Source organism: Syngnathus scovelli, unplaced genomic scaffold (genome assembly GCF_024217435.2).
Source record: "Syngnathus scovelli strain Florida unplaced genomic scaffold, RoL_Ssco_1.2 HiC_scaffold_28, whole genome shotgun sequence".
In the NCBI taxonomy this organism is placed as follows: Eukaryota; Metazoa; Chordata; class Actinopteri; order Syngnathiformes; family Syngnathidae; genus Syngnathus; species Syngnathus scovelli.
Genome location: NW_026061370.1, coordinates 318,205 through 334,455, shown reverse-complemented (window position 1 = coordinate 334,455; position 16,251 = coordinate 318,205). Strand labels below are relative to the sequence as shown.

The 16,251-nt window shown below is 46.0% G+C and overlaps 3 non-coding genes across 3 annotated transcripts; 1 reads left to right on the top strand and 2 right to left on the bottom strand.

The window, feature by feature from the left end:
- Positions 1–1,953: 1,953 nt before the first annotated feature.
- Positions 1,954–2,065, bottom strand: LOC125993383 (U5 spliceosomal RNA). Its single transcript, XR_007490178.1, has one exon. It is a non-coding gene; the product is annotated as a U5 spliceosomal RNA (small nuclear RNA).
- A 1,400-nt stretch (positions 2,066–3,465) lies between these two features.
- Positions 3,466–3,547, top strand: trnas-gcu (transfer RNA serine (anticodon GCU)). Its single transcript has one exon. It is a non-coding gene; the product is annotated as a tRNA-Ser (tRNA).
- Positions 3,548–10,266: 6,719 nt separating this feature from the next.
- Positions 10,267–10,376, bottom strand: LOC125993376 (U5 spliceosomal RNA). Its single transcript, XR_007490170.1, has one exon. It is a non-coding gene; the product is annotated as a U5 spliceosomal RNA (small nuclear RNA).
- Between the last annotated feature and the right edge of the window lie 5,875 nt (positions 10,377–16,251).

Below are 16,251 nucleotides of genomic sequence, written 5' to 3'. Positions count from 1 at the left end.
CACTCCAATTACTGTGTGGAATTTGTCCCTTTCTTAATATTGCTAAACAGCCATCTTTTGGACAATGACGATTTTCCACACGTTTGCGGTCGATAGCCTTAACTTGTAGGGCGAGTGGCGCAATGGATAAAGCATCATGGCGTATTCAAATAATGTCACCCATTTTTTATTTTATTTTTTCATTTTTGCAAAAGCTTACAAGCCACATATTCCCGTGGGGCTCGTGGAGCAATGGATAACGAACGCATCTGTCTACAGATCAGAAGATTCCAGGACTCCTGGCCAGCTCACATGCCATTTTGTGGTCAACATTAGCTATGTGTAATTTCTGTGAACTATTGGGTTGAAGTAACTCACAGACACTGTCAACCAATAGTCTTTCCAATTTTGTCTCATCTCGAGACTTAGGGATCATCGGATCTGCGTAGTTATTGGATAGTTCCACCAACATTTTAACATCAACAATCTTTCATGGTCTGCTTGAGTGTCGTGGCTGAAGATCCTAGAGAAAAGACCCTAAACATGCAACTGCATGTTGGCCATAATATAGCATTGAGGCGGCTGCAACCCCAGTTTGAATCTGGTTAATAGCCGAATGAACTTGTTGCAGTTATTTTTTATTCACCCTCAACAGTCTTACGTTGGACCATGACAAATTTACATACACGCAAGCTTACAGAAAATGACAACTTCCCGTGGGGCTAGTGGCTCGTTCCTTGCTCTGAACGGACAGCCAAAACGATTCCTAACACTTACTAATCAAGTCCTAACCAATTCCTGTGTGTGTATGGGGGAGGGGGGGGGGCAAAGGAACCAATCAGATGGCCCGAATCCATGCATGGCCGATGACGGCAGTGATCGACACAGTGATATTTGAGAATTGAAATGAAGTTTATAGGATTTGCAGACAGTGTACAATCATTATTTAAACAAAAGTAGGCAGGCGCATACATTTGGAAACCCCAACAGAAAAATGACATCAATATTTAGTAGTTCCTCCTTTTGCAGAAATAACAGCCTCTGAACCAGTGGTTCTTAACCTGGATTCGGTCAAACTCTAGGGGTTCGGTGAGTCGGTCTCAGGGGTTTAGCAGAGCCTCCCTCCACTGCGGAGGTCCGAACACACCTGATTTATAAATTCGTGATAACGCATATCTGAACTGGTCTCGCAAAGGCAACAGCAGAAGTACTACTGATTTGCTGGTATATCATTTGTCGTGAATTCATGCATTGTGTTGGTTTTATTCTTTCAACAAGGTGGTGTCCATGCACTTCTGCATAAGTTCCGCTCTAGTCTTCTGGCCCAACTCTTTCGTACATATGATGACCATGGAAAGTTCTTTGCGAATGATCAATCTTTGCCTTTCATGTTCATCGGGACTACCCTTTTAATAGGTACCTACACTGTGTATTTGGATAGAGACTGCTGAAAGGGGACACATATATGCCTCGTGAACTACATGCATTACTGCGGGTGAAGAAGAGTGAACAAATAAGTCAGCAGACAAGCTTGCCGATTTATTAGTGCCCAGAAGAGCAGCACTCTGTTCCGTACTGTAACCTGCTAGGTTTGTTCCCGGTTCTTTATCTTTAATGCTCGATATGCTAACAGCAATTACCAAGAGGCAGCCTTCACAGTTTAACTCTTTAATGTATGCCAGAATGATCGATGCACAGCTGTGGAGCCCTTTCTGCCAGATGCGAAAGAAGGTCCCTCTCTCAGCGCCAAGGTTCCTGCTCTTATACTACTCTGGGCCGCCTTCCTGCAAGGAGGCGACTCTGCCTAATCTGTATGATAACGTGTGACCTTGTCGTCTTAACTGAGAGCGAATTCTACATATGTGCAAAGGGTGTCATAGAGAAGAGAAAGCTAATAAAGCAAGAGAAGGGTTGCAGCAATATAACGGCATAGCTCAAGCTGCCCAGCTAAACACATGTGCCAAAGAGGCCTATTCTAACAAACCGTTGGTGAGAATGGCTAGAGATAGACTCTTATTGTTCCTCCCCACGGAAATCTTTAGTAAAAGGCGAACGATTTATTCGATCTGAAGAGAAAAAAGAATGAGCTGATAATCTGGGTGAAAACGGGCCACCCCACTGCTGGTCTCACCAAATTCACAGAGGGTCTCACACTCAAATTGCAGCAACCATTCCTTCTAATACAAACAATAGACGTTCATAGATTTACTATACTTAGAAGGCCTCAACCTAAATAGAAGGTTTAAACGAACGAGTATTTTGTGTTCATTAATGTCTTTTTTACTTAAAACATTGTTGGCGCACAGGATTGTAGGTACCTGATCGAACACATTCTTTCAAACAGCGATTGGGCGTCTATTTTGAGTATTGAAGGTAAAAACAGTTGTATGTCTTGGTACGTGTACTTTTGATATCAGAGAATGGGAAACGATCCCATCTCTGTGTTTTATTTGAAAACATGTGATTTCATAACGACACAAATCGGGAAAGAAAATACGATCGTAATTTCTCAAATGATTTCTCAAATTTCAGAAGTGCTCTATATCTCTCGTGTCGCAAATAATTGAGGCTTTTGTCGTTGCAGTGGAGGTGAATTTGGAGTGTAATTCACCTCCACTGCGACGGTGGCGTTCGAGATTTGACATTTGAATATAAATCTGTCCGTTACATTCCGATTGGTAGCGAATATGACATGGACCTGAGGACTGCATTTTAGTGATGAACGAATTCTGATTAATATCATAGCCGGTTTGGGCGTGCCCTTTCAGGGTCATATTTTGTTTCTACCGCTGCCTCGTGGCAGCCAGGCCTAAAAAAAGATGGGAACACCTGAGGGAGGGAGTTTCACCAAGATGAATTTGGAAGAACTTTATGAAATAAAGTTGATGTTAAAACATAGGTGGACGTAATGTCTGGAAGCCTGCGTTCAACAGAAGGCTGTTTGGCAACAGTGAACAACGGACAAATTCAGCAAGGTAATTTACTGACGCCATGACCCAGATTCGTTCCGGTGATGCTACGGCCACAACACTATACGATCATGACCAATATGCAATCGCATACAATAAGTTTAGGGTCTTTTCTTTAGGATCTTCAGCCAAGACACCCATGAAAGAATGTTGATGTTAAAATGTCGGTGGAACTATCCAACTGTGCAGATCCGATGATCCCAAAGATTTGGGGTGAGACAACATTGAAAAAACGTTTTGCTTTGTTTACAGTGTCACTTATTTTGTGGCTTACCTTTTCTTCGTTACACATCTAAAGTATCGTATCATTTTACCTTGCGGCTTATACTACACCGTACATACCATATCACGTCGCCTATTCAACTCATGCATGAGATGCGATGGCTGAAATATTTAGGCGATGGGTTGCTACTCCATTGTGCTCTCCACTCATCATTTCATATCACATCCTCGTCGGTTTCACATTCACATCCAAAGTATCTTGGCACAACATACGTAACATGACTTATCAACACAAGACGAGGTGGCCGAGAGGTTAAGGCGATGGATTGCTAATCCGTTGTGCTCTGCACGCATGGGTTCAAATCCCATCCTCGTCGAAGGCTTGCTTTGAGAGAATATTTGCCACAAACTAAACAGGAAAGAGGGTTCTTACCTGTGTATGTGTTTTGAACTGTCGCTTCTCTGAGAATCTTTGACCACAAACTGAGCAGGCAAAAGGTTTTTCTCACCAGTGTGGGTTCTTGTGTGTCTTTTGAAGTTTCCCATCTCTGAGAATCTTTGGCCACAAACTGAGTAAGAAAAAGGCTTTTCACCTGTGTGTGTTCTTGCATGTGTTTCTAAATTTACCTTCTGAGAGAATCTTTGGCCACAAACTGAGCAGGAAAAAGGGTTCTTACCAGTGTGGGTTGTTGTGTGTCTTTTCAAGCTTCCTTTCTCTGAGAATCTTTGGCCACAAGCTGAGCAGGAAACATTTTTTTCACCTGTGTGTGTTCTTCCATGTGTTTTTAAGTTTACCTTCTGGGAGAATCTTTGAAATTCTGCTGGAATGTAATGGGGTCAGCTGGTCTACTATGGGGCTCATTGGTGCAGGGGAATGATTCTCGCCTAGGGTTCTTTGATTGCCCGGGTTAAACTCCCGGACGAGCTCTTCTTTGAAACACTGTTTTCTATCGTTGTGTGGAGTCAAAGTCAAAGTCAAAGTCAGCTTTATTGTCAATTTCTCCACATGCCAAAGACACACAAAGAAACCGAAATTTCGTTCCCCCCTATCCCACGGTGACAAGACATGGCTCACAACAGACAAACAAGTAAACAAGTATAACAAAAGCGTGCTGAATAAATAATGAATAAATAACACAACAATAAATAAATAAATAAATAAATAAATACCGTATTTGCCGGTGTACAGGTCGACTCGGTGTATAAGTCGACCCCCTAAAATTCAACGGAAATTTACGATTTTATGATATATCCTTTGTATAAGTCGAGCTCAATTGTTGCATTATATTAAACTTCAAAATTCAATATGCGAAATTTATTGACGAAATGTGTTCAAATTCCGGGAGGCCGTGCGCATGCGGCTGTTTATAAGCACCGCGGAGGAGATCGCGGCCGGCGAGCTCGCGCACGCCGCCCGGCACCAACGGGAGGCCGGAAATAGCTCCAAGCCGAGCGGATCGGCACTTTATAAGCACCGCGCAGGAGATCACGGCCGGCGAGCTCGCGCACGCCGCCCGGCACCAACAGGAGGTCGGAAATAGCTCCAAGCCGAGCGGATCGGCACTTTATAAGCACCGCGCAGGAGATCGCGGCCGGCGAGCTCGCGCACGCCGCCCGGCACCAACGGGAGGCCGGAAATAGCTCCAAGCCGAGCGGATCGGCACTTTATAAGCACCGCGCAGGAGATCGCGGCCGGCGAGCTCGCGCACGCCGCCCGGCACCAACGGGAGGTCGGAAATAGCTCCAAGCCGAGCGGATCGGCACTTTATAAGCACCGCGCAGGAGATCGCGGCCGGCGAGCTCGCGCACGCCGCCCGGCACCAACGGGAGGTCGGAAATAGCTCCAAGCCGAGCGGATCGGCACTTTATAAGCACCGCGCAGGAGATCGCGGCCGGCGAGCTCGCGCACGCCGCCCGGCACCAACGGGAGGTCGGAAATAGCTCCAAGCCGAGCGGATCGGCACTTTATAAGCACCGCGCAGGAGATCGCGGCCGGCGAGCTCGCGCACGCCGCCCGGCACCAACGGGAGGTCGGAAATAGCTCCAAGCCGAGCGGATCGGCACTTTATAAGCACCGCGCAGGAGATCGCGGCCGGCGAGCTCGCGCACGCCGCCCGGCACCAACGGGAGGTCGGAAATAGCTCCAAGCCGAGCGGATCGGCACTTTATAAGCACCGCGCAGGAGATCGCGGCCGGCGAGCTCGCGCACGCCGCCCGGCACCAACGGGAGGTCGGAAATAGCTCCAAGCCGAGCGGATCGGCACTTTATAAGCACCGCGCAGGAGATCGCGGCCGGCGAGCTCGCGCACGCCGCCCGGCACCAACGGGAGGTCGGAAATAGCTCCAAGCCGAGCGGATCGGCACTTTATAAGCACCGCGCAGGAGATCGCGGCCGGCGAGCTCGCGCACGCCGCCCGGCACCAACGGGAGGTCGGAAATAGCTCCAAGCCGAGCGGATCGGCACTTTATAAGCACCGCGCAGGAGATCGCGGCCGGCGAGCTCGCGCACGCCGCCCGGCACCAACGGGAGGTCGGAAATAGCTCCAAGCCGAGCGGATCGGCACTTTATAAGCACCGCGCAGGAGATCGCGGCCGGCGAGCTCGCGCACGCCGCCCGGCACCAACAGGAGGTCGGAAATAGCTCCAAGCCGAGCGGATCGGCATTTTATAAGCACCGCGCAGGAGATCGCGGCGCCTCATTGGACTTCCAGTGGGCCGCGCACTCGCGCACGCCGCCCGGTTCAAATTTTCTAAGTGCAACGCACAATGAGATGCATGAGAAACGGCCTTGGTTACCATCACATTTGAAGCGATGAATACGAAGTTAAATTTTATGACTCGGTGTATAAGTCGAGGTCGATTTTTTTCGGTTGATTTTGGATCGAAAAAGGTCGACCAATACACCGGCAAATACGGTAAATAAATAAATAAATAAATAAATAAATAAATAAATAAATAAATAAATAAATAAATAAATAAATAAGAGGAGCAGAAAAAAAAGGAGCAAGTGCGCGTACAGCAGACATTCCCGAAAATAGCGCAACAGTGCCGCACGCTACGCAGAAGGGGGTCGCGAGTTCAGGGCCCTAACAGCCTGGAGAAAGAAGCTGTTGGCGAGTCTGGTGGTGCGGGAGCGCAGGCTCCTGTACCTCTTCCCAGAGGGCAGAAGGTCAAACAAAGAGTGAGCCGGGTGACTCACATCTCTGGCAATCGAGGTTGCCTTGCGGGCGAGATGGGAGGTGTAAATGTCCTTCAGGGAGGGGAGCGAAGCACCAAGAGTCTTACCAGCCGTATTCACTATGCGCTGCAGGGCCTTCAAGTTCTGTTCAGTGCAGTTACCACCCCAGACAGCGATGCAACTGGTGAGGACGCTCTCAATGGTGCCATGGTAGAATGTAGACAGGACTGCCTGAGGAGCACATGCACGCCTGAGCTTCCGCAGGAAGTACAGGCGGCGCTGAGCTTTCTTTGCCAGTGACGAGGTGTTTGCGGACCAGGAGAGGTCCTCACTGATGTGCACCCCCAGGAACTTGGTGCAGCTCACCCTCTCCACCACAGCACCGTTGATGATCAGCGGCAGGTGTGTTGTGTGACCCTTCCGGAAGTCAACAATGATTTCCTTGGTCTTATTGACGTTCAGCAGGAGGTTGTTGTCCCTGCACCACGTGGTCAGAAGGTCAACTTCCGACCTGTACCGAGTCTCGTCGCCTTTCGTGATGAGACCCACCAGAGTCGTGTCGTCAGCAAACTTCACTATGTGGTTGTCGCTGTAGGTCGCAGTGCAGTCATGCGTCAGCAGGGTGAAGAGCAATGGACTGAGCACGCAGCCCTGGGGGGCCCCCGTGCTCAGCGTGATGCTGGCGGAGATTTTGTCGCCAACACGCACCACCTGAGGCCTCTGACAGAGGAAGTCCAGTATCCAGTTGCAGAGGGAGGTACTGAGGCCCAGCTCATAGAGTTTGCAGATGAGTCGCTGCGGCACAATGGTGTTGAAGGCAGAGCTGAAGTCCACAAACAGCAACCTCACATATGAGTCCTTTCTCATATGACAGGCCAATGTTACACAGAATGTACCATGGTCTGCAAGCTTTCTTTGAGGCTCGTTGGTCTAGGGCAGGGGTGTCAAACTCATTTTTGTCGCGGGCCACATTGTAGTCAAAGTTTCCCTCGATGGGCCATTATGACTGTCAACCCAAATAAATAAACGCCTCATATTATATACAGTATAAGCTACAAAACAAACTGACAAATAATTGCTTTTTCAAATCAGACTCGTGGAAACTTTTCACATATTTCAAAAATAATTTTAAGAAGATTCTTAAAAGTTCCGACAATTTGCAATGTTAGTATGACATAGATTTAATGCACAATTTGTCGTTGCGGGCCACAGAAAATGATACGGTGAGCCATAACTGGCCCCCGGGCCTCGAGTTTGACACCAGTGGTCTAGGGGTATGAATCTTGCTTTGGGTGTGAGAGGTCTGGGGTTTAACTCCCAGATGATCCCTTCGTTAAAACATTGCTGTTGATCAACTAGCCCCATTTCATCTGAGGTGCATGTCACATGGGCTGTCAATTGAAACGAAACGGGTTGTGTTCATTTACCTTGGGTCTCTTGAATCTGTTGTTTCGATTCTCATCACTTGAATCTGCCGTCATGTGTCATCCATTGCGCCACTCACCCTACAAGACTGTATCGACTGTAAACTTGTGTGGAAAACTGTCATTGTCCAAAGGAAGGCTGCTTAGCAACAGTGACCAGCAGACAAATTCATCAAAGTAATTTGATTATACCATAACCCGGATTCGAATGGAACACAACCATTAACCACTACACGATCATGGCCTGTATGCAGTAGCGTTAAATAAGTTGCGCATATTGGCCATGATCATATAGTGGTTAGTACTCGGTGTTGTGGCTGCAGCAACCCTGGTTCGAATCAGGGTCATGGCATACTCAAATAACTATGTGGAATTTGTCCCTTGCTCACTATTGCTGAACAGCCATCTTTTGGACAATGACGATTTTCCTCACGTTTGCGGTCGATAGCCTTAACTTGTAGGGCGAATGGCGCAATGGATAAAGCATCATGGCATATTCAAATAATGTCACCCATTTTTTTTTTGTTTTTCATTTTTGCAAAAGTGTTACACACAAGTTTATAAGCCACATATTCCCGTGGGGCTCGTGGAGCAATGGATAACGCATCTGTCTACAAATCAAAAGATTCCAGGACTCCTGGCCAGCTCACATACCATTTTGTGGTCAACATTAGCTATGTGTAATTTATGTGAACTTTTGGGTTGAAGTAACTCACAGACACCATCAAAAAATAGTCTTTCCAATTTTGTCTGATCTCAAGTCTTAGGAATCATCGGATCTGCGTAGTTATTGGATAGTTCAACCAACATTTTAACATCGACATTCTTTCATGGTCTGCCTGGGTGTCGTGGCTGAAGTTCCTAGAGAAAAGACCCTAAACATGCAACTGCATATTGGCCATAATATAGCAATGAGGCGGCTGCAACCCCAGTTTGAATCTGGTTAATAGCAGAATAAACTTGTTGCAGTTATTTTTTATTCACCCTAAACAGTCTTACGTTGGACCATGACAAATTTACATACACACAAGCTTACAGAAAATGACAACTTCCCGTGGGGCTAGTGGCTTGTTTCTTGCTCTGAACAGACAGGCAAAACGATTCCTAGCATTTACTAATCAAGTCCTAACCAATTCCTGTGTGTATGGGGGGGCAAAGGAACCAATCAGATGGCCCGAATCCATGCATGGCGGATGATGGCAGTGATCAACACAGATATTTGAGAAGTGAAATGAAGTTTATAGGATTTGCAGACAGGGTGCAATCATTATTTAAACAAAAGTAGGCAGGTGCATACATTTGGAAACTCCAACAGAAAAATGACAGCAATATTTAGTAGATCCTCCTTTTGCAGAAATAACTGCCTCTAAACCAGTGGTTCTTAACCTGGATTTGGTCAAACTCTAGGGGTTCGGTGAGTCGGTCTCAGGGGTTCAGCAGAGCCTCCACTGCGGAGGTCCGAACACACCAGATTTATAAATTCGTGATAAAGCATATCTGAACTGGTCTCGCAAAGGCAATAGCAGAAGTCACACCGATTTGCTGGTATGTCATTTGTCGTGAATTCATGCATTGTGTTGGTTTTATTCTTTCAGCAAGGTGGTGTTCATGCACTTCTGCATGAGTTCCGCTCTATTCTGGCCCAACTCTTTCGGTGCAGCCGTTGTACATATGATGACCCTGGAAAGTTCTTGGCGAATTATCCATCTTTGCCTTTCATGTTCATCGGGTCTACCATTTTAATAGGTATCTACACTGTGTATTTGGATAGAGACTGCTGAAAGGGGAAGCATATATGCCTCGTGAACTATATTTATTACTGCGGGTGAAGAAGAGTGAACAAATAAGTCATCAGACAAGTTTGCCGATTTATTAGTGCCCAGAAGAGCAGCACTCTGTTCCGTACTGTAACCTGTTAGGTTTGATCCCAGTTCTTTATCTTTAATGCTCGATATGCTAACAGCAATTACCAAGAGGCAGCCTTCACAGTTTAACTATTTGATGTATGCCAGAATGATCGATGCACAGCTGTGGAGCCCTTTCTGCGAGATGCGAAAGAAGGTCCCTCTCCCAGCGCCAAGGTTCCTGCTCTTATACTACTCTGGGCCGCCTTTCTGCAAGGAGGCGACTCTGCCTAGCCTGTGTGATGACGTGTGACCTTGTAGTCTTAACTGAGAGCGACTTCTACATATGTGCAAAGGGTGTCATAGAGAAGAGAAAGCTAATAAAGCAAGAGAAGGGTTGCAGCGATATAACGGCATAGCTCAAGCTACCCAGCTAATCACATGTGCCAAAGAGGCCTATTCTAACAAACCGTTGCTGAGAATGGGTAGACGGGGAAGCCTGTAAGTGAGTCCGTCACTCGCATACTCCATCGCTTCTCGGCCTTTTGGCTAAAATCAAGTGTAGTCTCGGTTCTTGGGTTTGAGGGATTAAGAGAGCTGATCATAGAAGAGAGAATTTTAACCATAAAAGTGGTGCCAAAGAGGCCTATTCTAACAAACCGTTGGTGAGAATGGGTAGAGATAGACTCTTATTGTTCCTCCCCACGGAAATCTTTAGTAAAAGGCGAAAGATTTATTCCATCTGAAAAGAAAGAGAGATCTGATAATCTGGGTCAAAACGGGCCACGTCACTGCTGGTCTCACCAAATTCACAGGCGGTCTCACACTCAAATTGTAGCAACCAGTCCTTCTAATACAAACAATAGACGTTGATAGATTTACTATACTTACAAGGACTCAACCTAAATAGAAGGTTTAAACAAGTATTTTGTTTTCATTAATGTCTTTTTTACTTTAAACATCTTTGGCGCACAGGATTGTAGGTACCTGATCAAACCTTCTTTCAAACAGTGTCACCTATCGATTGGGCGTCTATTATGAGTATTGAAGGTAAAAACAGTTGTATGTCTTGGTACGTGTACTTTTGGTATGAGAGAATGGGAAATGATCCCATCTCTGTGTTTTATTTGAAAACGTGTGATTTCATAACTTTATTCAAATCGGGAAACAAAATACGATCGTAATTTCTCAAATGATTTCTCAAATTTCAGAAGTGCTCTATATCTCTCGTGTCGCAAATAATTGAGGCTTTTCTCGTTGCTGGCATGGTTTGGAGTGTAATTTACCTCCACTGTGATGGTGGCGTTCGATATTTGACATTTGAATATAAATCTGTCAATTTACTTTAGAAAGTAAATGTTGTTTTCTAGAAATCTATACTGAGATGTATGAGGAACAACAATCGGGCGTATTCTTAAAAAGACAGACCTACAGCCGACAAAAAGGTTTTGATACGTTCATATCATATGACGAGTCAGGAACGTGGTAATTCCATATTATTTTGCATTGACTAATTTGGTTAATACAGTTTAGCAAGCAAATGCACAGTTCCATAGTACAGTTAATAACATGCTCAAAAGCATTCAGTGTGTCACAGCACCGCAGACCTAAACTCCATGTACGTACGACTGCGTGTGATTTTTGTTTTAATCAGAAAGACCAGGGGAGAGCGCGAACGCAGTCCACGACTGTTGTGTTTATACGGAGTAGAGATGAACACGAATGCAACTTCTTTATTCAGCAACTTTTTATTTTCTCCCCACTCATGTCTTACATAGCAGTACAATGCCCCTGGCGCACCACAGAGCCCCCAACTGTCAACATTATTTGAGACCTCCAATAACAAACTATATAATATTATAGTTTCAACATACGATAATACCACATCTCCCTTTTTCCAGGGATCATAGGGTAGACTGCCTTTGTCTCGTCAGACCTTAGAGCAGTGGTTCTTAACCTGGGTTCGATCGAACCCTAGGGGTTAGGTGAGTCGGCTTCAGGGGTTCGGCAGAGCTGGTATGTCATTGCCCCGCCCCCGCCCCGGGACCCCCCCCCCCGCCCACGGATGGCTGAACACACCTGAATATCGTGTAAATTCGTGATAACGCATATCTGAACTGTTCTTGCAAAGGCAACAGCAGAAGTCACACTGATTTGCTGGTATGTCATCCCCCCCTATATAGAGGGGTTCGGTGAATGTGCACATGAAACTGATGGGGTTCGTTTAACCCGCCCCCCAAAGAGGGGTTTGTTGAATGCACATATGGACCTGATGGGGTTCGGTACCTCCAAAAAGGTTAAGAACCACTGCCTTAGAGGATTATTCTGCCTCTTGTGTAGAAAGGTCTGTTCCTAACTTTTGCCAAGGTCTTTCAGGGCACCCTGATGGCACGAGTGCCTCTTTTGGGTTGTGTCGCTCTTGTATGCATGTCCTGCAGTTCAGTACCATTTTGTTCACTTGCTGGCTGAGTCCCGGCCACCACACAGATTGACGTGCACGTGATTTACATTCCAGGACACCTAAGTGTCCTTCGTGTAATTTGAACAGCACGTCGTTCCTCATTGCGGAAGGTATTACCAGTCGTGTGTCCTTTAGCATCTTTCACTGTTAATGTGGCTCGCTCCGGCCAGTCATTTTTTAGCGCTGGTTCCTGTTTTGCATGTGCTGGCCATCCTTCCATGCACATGGTCATGACACGCGAGCAGACACTGTCGGCTTTCAACTGCTCTTTCAGGTTTTCTGTATATGATGAGCTGACAGGTAGACTCTCAGTGACACAGTCCACAAATATGTTTGTGCTCTCCATCAGCTCCTGGTCATCAGTGGACATGCGTCATTTTACAGGTTGCACGTGAAAGTGTGTCTGCTGTCCAAAGCGACTTTCCTGGTACGTGCACGATGGAGTATGAGTAGCACATCACCCTCATCCTGAAACCCTGGATTCTCTGTGGCAAAAGATCCAGTGCTTGGGCTCCAAGCAGGATGAGAAGGGGTTTATGGTCGGTCTCCAGGCAAAACTCCTTTCCAATGAGGAAATCCCGAAACCGTTCACAGGCCCATGTGAGGCCCATGTGAGGCCCAGAGCTTCCTTCTCCACCTGTGTGTATCGTTGCTCAGTTGGAGTGAGTGACCGTGATGCGTAAGACACAGGCTTCCATCCTTCCCCTCATTTCTGAAGAATTACGCCCCCCAACCCATACGATGATGCATCAGCAGATACTTTGGTGTCTCTGCCCGGGTCATACATAGCCAGCACCGGAGGAGAGGACAGAGCTTTCTTTAGGTCTTCAAATGCTGCTTTTGTCCTTTTGGGGCACGACCACCATGCCGGCACACCAATCAGTTGGCTCCTTCACCCGACTAATGACGCCCAGAGCTTCCATGCGCTGGAGCTCTCTCTTGACTTCACCCACCAGTGGTAGTGGAATCCTCCTGTTTTTTTTTACTGAATATGGCACGGCACCTGGCTTGACCTTTATGGTGTATGGTTGTTGTAGCTAACCCAGACCGCTGCGCAACTTGGGGTAACTTGCCTTGAAAGTCTCCATGTCTATGCTGTCGACTCGGATAAGCAAGCCAAGAAATGTGCTCTGGTTTTGATCAATATATCAGTGTTTTTTTTCATTTGCCGTTCTCATCCCTGATGTTTAGCTCTGCTTCAAAATGAGGCTTGTCATCTTTCTGTGGCAACTGTGATTTTTTTCTGTGGCTCATCACCTGACACCTACCCACAGTTTGCGGTGTATTTGTCTCCCTAGACTCAATATATATATTTGTGTGTGTATATATAAACAGTGATCTCCAAGAACCACCATCATGTGTTTTTTTTTTTTAACAACGATTACTTCTAGAACATTCCTTGAAAATAATACGTCCTCATCAGTGAGTTGTTTTAGAACAGGCCTGTCGGCTACTCATGTGGTAGTTGGGGGCTGCCTTTTGCCGATGGGCACAACTGTAGTGAATGCAAACTTCCTGTGTTGCAGAGAAGAACCAGCGGACACACATAGTCATTGCTTTTCTTTTTGTACCTTTAATCAGAAATCTGCTATTGGCTGTAATGAAGATTTGGCACACAAAACGTACCTATATTCCTGGACTTGGACTCTGACTCGGGGACTCGGACTCGGTCGGACTCTGTCATTTTTGCCGGACTCGGACTCAGACTCGGTGCTGATTTTGACCGAGTCCACCGAGTCCGACAATAAAAAAATCACGTTCAATTTTATTTTCATCATGCTGCTCAGAATGCGAGTAGGAATACTGTCCACAGCCCTGCTTACGATCAATGTGGCCACGTTGAGTTGCACTTAGGCTAATGTTTACATTATGTACCAATGTCAAGGACGATTATGTCACCCAGCTTATATCATTGATGTGTTTCGATAGTTGTGGGGTCGTCACTAATTATTTGTGTTTAGATAAATGTCTGAGCTATAATGGTGTAATTAATGATTAAAAAATATTATCTTACATGTCCCGTGTTTCAGAATGGTTATTTAATTGGGCAAGAGTGTTTTCAAGCGTTTTGCCTCATGCCAATGGCACTCAGGGCTAAGGGTGGGCTTCAATGACCATTTTTGTAAAGCCACGCATTTAATACCATGTCAAATAATATATTAGAGTGTAGGTTATGTTCCAATGTATCCACTTCTATCGGTTAAATTGTCAACCGTACATTTATGACTATGCCTCGAGTGATCTACGTTATGAACTAGCACAACTCCGGTGGGGCAGGGAAAATGTTATCGATCCGACGTCCGATTGGAACGTCGCCTCACTTTTACGTCCGCCCTCTCAGCAAGGGATCCTATATAAGCCGAACCAGCCAGTGTGAAAGCAGTTGCGTTCGTTCTGATAGATTTTGATCTAAATTAGCCTTGACTAAAGACGAAGCAGTCACATGAATTAACGGAAAAAATTGACAGCCGGACTGGGACCCGGACTCGGACTCGGTGGTCAAGAGGCCGGACTCGGTGCAAAAATCCGACCGAGTCCACAGCCCTGGCTCAAACCTCATTGAATAAAGTACATAAGCAGACAAGTATATTCACATATTAAATAAATAAAAGAAACATTTTAAACATAATTATACCTACACACCAAATCAATAAAGAAGACATAACTAGACATTTTTGATAAGTGGTAATGAGAAAGGTTTTTATAACTTTATGATCTGATATATATATTTCTGAGCACTTTGAAATAACAAATGTTTTTTGATATATTGCCTGAATAGCTTAATGACCCTTAAGGAACTGTTCAATGCATGCCTGATGATTTTCTAAATCACGGACACTGCCAAAGTTGTCTAAAAATGTTCAGTACTTGATTGTATCTTATGTTTTGACTAATTCTAGACACCAGTTTTCGATTACTACTGAACGTTCTGGACAGAGGGAAATATTTTGCCTAACAAAGAAAAGATATGGTTGAAAGCATGATTAAATTAAGAATATGATGACGTAAGCAAGTACATGGAGATCAAAAGAACAAACAAACAAAAACATGGTAAGTGGTGAGTACAAACTTTGCATGGTCAGGGAACATTAATAAATAGGTAGATGATGTCACAGCCAAAAGCTCACATAATTCCGTACAAAATGACAAAATTGAAAGAATGATGAATGGATGAGGTGGAACAGTATATGTGCAAGAATGTTTACAGGAAGGTCACTTGGAGATAAAACCAGCAGGTGCCAGAGGGAGACAGCCAAGCCAAAGACGATCGTCAAGGCTGAAAGACGGAAAGGACAACAACAGCCCCCACAAATCGAATCTCCCATAATCAGCACCCAACCCCACGGAACCAGCTCTCACCGAACCAGCACCCACTCCCATGGAATCAAACTCTCCTGTGAACTTGCCCCACCCCAAAGACTCATCACCCATCAAACTCGGCCCACACTGGCCGACTGAATATAAGCTGACCAAAGAACCTTGAAGGTGGCCTTTTCTGAATGGAGACTTTGCGCTCTTGAAAGGCCCAGCGCTGTATTGTACTTTCCTGAAGACAGAGCTTTCTGAACAAGAATTGTGATTGAACTCAACCAACCTGTGTAAGTCTAATTTCTGCTTCAGTGTCTTAGCATTTTCCTAAATCTGAAGAAATCAAACGAGCACACAGTGAGTAAATTGGATAACTGGTGATTGGCAATGACTTTTGCCGTGAGGCGCAGATAGTGCGCTCCCTAAATTGTGGACAAAATCCAACAGGTGCATGAACTCAATCTGTTCTTCAACAGATTTGATTCCGCCTCCCCCCCCCACCCCTTCACCTCGCTCCGCATCTTTTTCTACCACCTTCGACACTCCAGCCCCCCCGCCAGCTCACCAACCCCCTCCCCCGGAGTCACTCTTCTGTCTCCTGTCTCCACTCCATCACCCCGGTCTTCCGACATCCCCCTCTTCTTTACAGATCTTCAGGTTCACTTCAGAAAGATCAAAGCAGGGAAGACCCCGGGCCCAGACGGCATCTGGCCGAGACTGCTCAGGGATTGTGCGGACCAGCTGAGTGGTGTGGTCAGGTACCTGTTCAACCTAAGCCTGAGCCTGAACAAGGTCCCAGTACTGTGGAAGACCTCCTGCGTGGTCCCTGTACCAAAGGTGCCATGCCCCAAGGAGCCTAACCACT